The 7,914-nt window shown below is 37.1% G+C and overlaps 1 non-coding gene across 1 annotated transcript; it reads left to right on the top strand.

Annotated features, from left to right (window-relative positions):
* The first annotated feature begins 4,034 nt into the window (after nt 1-4,034).
* LOC111826603 lies at nt 4,035-4,139 on the top strand. The gene has a single exon (XR_002829962.1). It is a non-coding gene; the product is annotated as a U6 spliceosomal RNA (small nuclear RNA).
* Nucleotides 4,140-7,914: the final 3,775 nt, after the last annotated feature.

Here is a 7,914-nt window from a genome sequence, read left to right as displayed (position 1 = left end):
TATCTACAGGATTTTTCCTGTTACATCCTGTTAAAACTAACACTCTCTAATTTCATTTGTTCTGCTTTCCCATCTGGAAAACTTGTATCCCCTTCCCCAGATTTACCTATTTGTCCTTCCAAGTCTTCTCAGATGCTTTTCCCTCCAGCGCAACTTTCCTAATTCTTGCAGGTGAAAATCTTGTCATTCTATCTCCCTCAGTAACTAACACAGACTTTGGCCACGAGCAGTTTCTCAATAAATGCAATTGGGTTATTTTAGCCTTGGTTCAGTTTCTACATAAGCATATAGAAAAGTGCTTTACTTTTGCATTTTTTAAAAATATACCCAGATCTTTCAGGTATACAAAAGTTACAAATCAGAATACATTTGTTATTTTTTAAAATATTAATACAGATTTAATCTATGTATTATCCTAGATGTAAACTCATCTCTAGGATTCTAACTTTAAATATTTGGATAAATTACTGCTTTAATATAGTTTTATTTTTTAAATATGTTTTTATTGGTTTTAGGGAGAGAGGAAGGGAGAGGGAGAGAGAAACATTGGATCAGTTGCACCTCAACCAGGGATCGAATCTGCAGCCTGGACATTGCCCTGATTGGGAATTGAGCCAGCGACCTTTTGTGCATGGAACAACACTCAACCAACTGAGCCACACCAGCCAGGGCGGTTGCTTTTGTTTTGTTTTGAAGAATTTAAATCATTGATCTTGTTACTTCTCTAAATATTTTACATTTTTTACATTATTACTATGGTGTTCAATAAGAGTAAACTTGTTCAGAAGCCTTAATATTTAAAATAATAACCTGTTTATTCTAACTGGAGTCTGTTTTTCTGTGTTTAAAGTGAACTTTGTCTTAAAGATTACTATTAATAACATACTGCCTGCAGCCTCTTTTCAAGCATCTATAAGTGAACATGTCCTCTTTGGAAAGCCATCCTATGGAAATAGTCCAAAATAGAGGAAAGGTAGGATATACACCTTAATTACATCATTGTTTTTAATTAAAGAAAAAAAAGGTGGAAACACCTGGAAAGCCAAGAACTTGGGTCTTTTGTAACAACCAACACATATTTGAGAACATATTATATACCAGACACTATGCCAAGCACTGGTGAAGTACAGCAAAATACATCCTCATGATGTATTATTATGAAGACTTGATGTTTATAAATAGTATGGAAAAACCGTTATAAAAACTGGTAAATATTTAAAGGGATATTAAATTATACACATAGACACATATTACAATTACTATGTATAACAGCAAAAACCTATTACTGGAAAGAAGAGATTGGAATAAAATGTGCCAAAATATTATGGATAATGAGTTTTTTATTTCTTCTTTCAGCTATTATTAAGGATCATATATTTTAGGTAGAATAAAATAAATTTATTGAAAGGTAAATGGTGTCCTTAATTTAACTAGTATAGTTTCCCCTCAGAACGTTTCCATGTATTTTTATTCAAAATTTGTTTTCTTTTTCAAAGACACTTGGTTGATCTGTTAAATCATATCTGGACAAATGTTTTGTTTGCAGGCTCAGAAGAGTGGATTGCTTTATTTTATTTTTGTCTAATCGAATTAAAGGCCCACAGGAGAAAGATACCAAATCTTTGCTGAGGAAATTTTCATTTGTTAAAAAGAAAAAAAAATGGCTTTCTTCTTGGCATGGTTGGACAGGAAGGTTGGATTTAATTTAGAATGATTAATGAGATTTTGTCAGGCTCCTTGACTGGACTACCACTGCAGTTTGTCAGTGCAGCAACCTGGGGAACCCGGACGCCACTCTGTCGCCCCAAACCACTCTCCAGGGAAAAAATTAACTGGCAGGACTAGTGCCAGGTACATGTCAATGGCATTGTCTCTGAGATATTGACAGCTTAAAAGTCTGAATCAGAAATATGTAGGTTTGGGGGACACACATACCTCGCATATTGTGTTCAGTCTCTTTTCAAGCGGTTAACCACTTTTGAAATATTTAAGTTGTTGATGTTTTTCCAAAGGGAACTAAAGACAAAATCTTTACCAAGTCCCTCCTCCCTAATTTATTTTAAAAATTAAACAAAGTAACTTTAGGATCTCAAATTACTTTCTGGTTTTTTTTCTTACTTAAAGAATTAAGATGAAGCTTTTCTTAAAAAATGAAATCATTTTTCACTTTTGAAAACGCTTTTTGAACCCTTAGCATGACCTAATTTTATAATCAATGTTCAGATTCAGCTATAAGTTTCTGAACTGATTTAATATACCCCTTTTTTACTTACTCATGTACTTATGTTTAAAAATAATCAATGATATGAATAGCAGCCAGAGAGAGTGCAGAGAAGTGAAGGGGCCTAGAAAAGTTGACCGAAGCTGCTGCTCTTATTGAGAGAAGAATAAAAGGAGGAAAATAAAGCAGCTGTTTATATACCAGCACGACTGTCCCCCACTACATAGCCTGGTTGGGAGTTTCTTCTAAAGCGAATGTCATTTTCAATCCTGAAGCCATCAACTAGTATATTGTATTCCTAAAATTCTGAGAAATTATATAGACTATTTTCAATGTGTATGAATTTAACATGATTACAACTTAGGTGCCGCAATACATATTCCCCCCCCCCCCCAAAAAAATATAATGAAGGAAATTGTGTTCATGAAGGAATTCACAGTTAATTTTATTTCACTTTGGAGATTTCTGTCCCTTAACCTGGGAACAAAGAAAATAATACATAGTCTTTTCCAAAATGCCATCTAAGAAAGATTATAGCCATTGTCATTAATAAGCCAGAGAAAAAATTCTTGAACGAGGCCCAGCTCCTGTTGGAATAGGTGAACTCCGAGGCCCTGTAACAGCTCTCCTAGGGGAGCATTTATTGGCGTGTTGAAGTGGTGTTGGTTCTGGGTCTTATTGGCCTCAGAAACCTGGTTTTGTCAACACACCTCAAGCAAATGTATTTTTCATAGCATTGATTTTTTAAAATCCAGAACTAAAGGAAATGTTACAGCAATAATTTACGAATGTGATCGTTCTCTCCCTTCAGCAGCCTACAGAAAGTTGACCAATGATTTTGAAATCAAAGCAAGGGAAGTTGCCTGAGTCAAATGCTGTTTCGTATCAGACTGAGAGAACCAAATGCATCTCTGTCTCAATAGAGATGATTTTGCATATTTAAAATCTCATAGCTAAAGTCACTTTTTAATAAGTTTTGCCAGTATTTGCTTCCATGTTTCTTCTTATTTTATACTGTTAAATTAAACAATGTTTGCTCTGCCCCTCATCAGTTGCCTCCCATTTTCATTGACTCAGAATGTTTCTAATATTTTCAATTATTATTACATTGATGTATTTAAAACCTTTATGAAGCCTATCACATTACAATCATGGCCTGCTCTCCTAAAGTCATTCTGAAGAATTTTGTGCTTTTCTCGCTGTTTAAGGAAAATCTCATGTCTTACATAATCAAGTTCACGATAGCTCCCAAATACCTATAACATGTCCTAAATTTAGAGCATTATTTTAAATCATGGTGAAGTTTTAATTTAAATATTCAGCCTGGCAGGTTTGACTCAGTGTTTGAGCATGGACCTATGCACCAAGAGGTCACAGATTCAGTTCCCGGTCAGGACACATGCCCAGGTTGGGGGCTCGATCCCCAGTAGGAAGCATGCAGGAGGCAGCCAATCAATGTTTCTCTCACAGGTGTTTCTATCTCTCTTCCTCACCCTCTCTCTCTCTATGAAAAATAAAACTTAAAAAAATCAATAAGCCAAAACCGGTTTGGCTCAGTGGATAGAGCGTCGGTCTGTGGACTGAAGGGTCCCAGGTTCGATTCCAGTCAAGGGCATGTACCTGGGTTGCAGGCACATCCCCAGTGGGAGATGTGCGGGAGGCAGCTGATCGATGTTTCTCTCTCATCGGTGTTTCTGACTCTCTATCTCTCTCCCTTCCTCTCTGTGGAAAATCAATAAAATATATTTTAAAAAATCAATAAAAATATATTTTTTTAAAATATGCAAACAAACATTTAAAGATGGCTCATTTTGTACTTGCTTGGGCAGCACATATACTAAAATTGGAACGATGCAGATATTAGCATGGCCCCTGCAACAAGGATGATTCCCTAATTTGTGAAGTGTTCCATTTAAAAAAAGAAAAGATGGCTCATTTTGTGCAATGAAGGAATTAACTAGGTGCTGTGAAAGAGACAAAAATAAGAAAACTGTTCCCTGTCGTCAAGGGCTTCAGTGGGAGGAAGGCAACCATAATCACATACAGTTCTATAATGCTCTCTATATATCACCGCAACGTAGCGACGAAGGTCCGGAGAAGGGACGTGTCTTGGTCACATGACCACTTATAGAGATTAAGAGAGGCAGAGCCCCAAGTACATTTTGTATATCACTAACCTTATTGATCAGCAGAAGAAAGTGTGTTACAAGATCTTTTTAAAAAGTGTTTTAGAAATAAGAGAATGAGCAATTAATACTGGCTAGCTGACTGTGAAAGGATGAATGTTATTTTAATAGAGGTATTACTTGGTGGGAGGATAGCCTGATCAAAGACATGGAAACAGAAAAGTGTATGAGGGTCAGAGAATAAGTGAATGATCTGGAATTCCAGGGTAAGGTCTGAGCAATCATTTAGTGGAAGAAAAGACTGAAAAATACAGGTTGGAGCAAGAATATGCTAAAATAGGGAGTTGGTACTTTATTTCTGTAGGCAATTGGAGATTGTCATGGAGAAAAGTATTGTTTCTAATCTGTGATTTAGGAAGATCTAAAGCCAATCTGAAATATGAGGTAGAAATGCAACAGATAAAGTATAAGGAAATCACTGAAGAGGCTACTGTGATTATGCAAGTGAAAAACGATCGAATCTTGAACTTTAGCATTGTTATTGGGAGTGCAATGAAAGAAGGAAGATGTGAGAGACATTTTGGCGGTAAACCATCTTGGCAAAGTACTGGCTGTTAGACATAAAGATTAAAGAGTTAAAAATTAAATAGTCTGAAGAAGGTGCCATTACCAATAGAGAGAACACAAGTGAAGGACAAGTTTACTTGGGTTAGGAATAAAGTGACAAGAGAGAGGATTTGAGTGGGAGAGAATGAATTCCCCTCTGGTCAGTTAAAGTACAAATAGGACAATCACGTGAAGATATTCAGCAGTTAGTCAGGAAATGTAGTATAGAGCAGAGATTGGCAATAAAAGCTAACATTTTGGTAGAGTCCTCAGTATAAAAATGATAGAATAAACCACAGGAATAGCTATGTATATTGACAATGTCATGATCACTTCAAATAGCACAGTGCACTTCAAGTAGTGAAGTCTAAATAAGTATTTGTAGAATTAACAGATTGATTAACAAGGGTTCGCAAACCAAATATTCAAAAATAGTCTTAAAGTTTTTTAATAACATGCATTAGATATAAAAATATACCGTGTTTCAACTTAAAGAACCTTTCATAATAACTCTCTGTTTACCAAAGAATCTTCTTGCCAGGACATGGGGCATCCTACTTATCCAATATTCTTTTTTAATGGGTAGACTGTAATTGACTCTATAATCGAAGTACCCAAAGCTAAAATTATACCAGACCAAATTAAACCTTGCACTGATTAAGACACATGTGAATCAGCCCTCACCTCCCACCTGAATATCTCTGAGTCCTTAGGCACTCCGGTTTAGTTGTCTTCACGCCTCCCTGAGGTTTAGGGTTGCAAAGCATCTTCTGGGTTATATCCCATTGCCTTGACCGGGATGCTGTCCCCTAATATACTTATTACAACTATAAGCTCTACATGAGCCAAAGTGGTGCTGTTCTCTGTAAGTCTCCCTGTCCAGGCATATGTTTTCTCAGCAGAAGTGGGAAGAGGAACCCTCTCTTTCCGGGCCTAGCCATTGTCTTTGAGGCCCTCTTGACTTTCCTCCACTGATTCTGCCTTTAGCCCTCAAAGCCCTTCTCTGCATGCAAATCAGCCAGACAGCTCCGAGGAACCAGACTCACCAATTCCTCACAAACGCCCACACCAGACTTAGGACCACCCCAGTGCTCCTCAGCCTCTCCAGCCAGGCACCTGCCCCATAACCTGGGGGACTACAGAGTTTATTGTCTACACCAGGACACTTCTGAAAGTGCTAAAATGCTAAACCAGATGGCACTTCAAGACAACAGGCATACACTAGGAAGTATGGTCGCCCTACCCATGACTATAATACAATGTGATAAATGCAATAATAAAAGTTTAAACACTTTGCAGTGGGAATGTAAATGCAGCAAAGGGTCAAAATTTGGTTCCGATGGAAAGCATCTCTAAATTATTTTCCAGTTGGCATCCATGATAAAAACCATACTGTTAAACCAGGAATATTTGTATTACGCTGCACAGCAGAGCTCTGGCCCTGGCAGGAAATACTCTTTCAGCATCTTGGAAATAGATTCTGTAAGTTAGAATTCTTGTTTTGTAGTTTGGTCAATATGACAAGGATATTTCATTTGGCAATAAATAATAACATCAAAATAATAGATAACATGTATCTTACTCTGCTATTAAAGCTTACTCTGCTAAAGGCTTTGTATTCCTTAACTCATTTAGTCTTCGCAAGTACCCTCTGAGGAGATAAACTTGACTTTGTTTAGGGGTCACAGGCTAGTGAGTCCTGGATATGCATCTATCTAAATATACCCGTGGCTGGGAAGATACGGGTAAGAGTGTTTCAAAGCAAGGGAAGCAGCCAATGCAAAGGCCATGAGGTGAAAACAAAGTTGGTCCCTGTACAATAGGATGTAAGTTTCATGAAGGAATGCACTGCCTTATTCACTTCTCTACTCCAAGTACCTTAAAAGAGCCACTGAAACAAGAAAAGCCAGTCAATATGTGAGGAATGCATGATGGGGAAACCCATGGCAGGTGAGTTTTAGAGAAGAAGGCAGAGGTCATATCTTGTAGGGCGTGGTGGTGGTAGTAAGAAGTTAGGAAAAATCTCAAACTACATTTAAACCACTCTAAAAGTATTTCTACATCCTATATAAACCATTTTCTAAGAATGGAAGATTTTTTATTTTTTTTTTTACCTCTTTGGGAGTCTGAAGGTGAAGAAAGGTATTTTAGAATATATTCTATTCCCAAGAGATCTGAATACATAATTTTATTCCTTCAATGTAAGTGAGAGGTTGCACTTAAGGGGAGTCTGGAAACGAAATATAGATATGATTGCATGTATGTATACATTGTCATATATGTTTGACTACTTTTCAGCATGGGTGTTATTCTAAGATGTTAATGTTTGGGACAATACAAGCAAATCGCAGTGTGATACCTAAGTGTCTCTACATGAATTTGAATACAATAGACTCAAGACTTCCTGGAGGCCCATGCAAAGCCAGATGTTCAGTCTTTAGGCAGATTTCTATAATCCCCACACCTTGGGGACAGAGAAAAATGGGAGGGTAAAAGCAGAATTTCTTAAGATAAGCTTAGAATCTTCCAGAGAGGCCTCTGGGGAACACAGCTGACTCTTCTCTCCTTGAAGGGATGAGTCCCTCGCAAGGAATGCTTTAGAAAACTGAACACAAGATGCTTTATAACCATTAGCTATTAATTGTAGTGTTACAAAAGAGACATTTTAAACAAAATATGGTGGAAATTTTCATAGAAATACTCTATTCTTTGCACCAAATTTTGATCCATATTAAGCTATCAGTTTTGCACATTTCGCCACCTGGTGGATAACCTGAAAACTACAGGATTTTATTTTATTTCCCCCCACCCCCACCCCTGTAGTGATTAATTTCCATACTCTCAGAAAGAATTGCTCTAACCCAGGGCAAGGATATTGTTTCTTTTCCTCATCGGTGCTCCTAGAATAGTGCCTGACACTTAGTAGGTAAAAATAGTTGTTAAGTGAATGATGGGTTCATA

This window comes from Myotis lucifugus, unplaced genomic scaffold (genome assembly GCF_000147115.1).
Source record: "Myotis lucifugus unplaced genomic scaffold, Myoluc2.0 scaffold_1, whole genome shotgun sequence".
NCBI classification, from domain to species: domain Eukaryota; kingdom Metazoa; phylum Chordata; class Mammalia; order Chiroptera; family Vespertilionidae; genus Myotis; species Myotis lucifugus.
The sequence above is the reverse complement of the archived record's forward strand: the minus strand, read 5'-3'. Positions and strand labels throughout refer to the sequence as shown.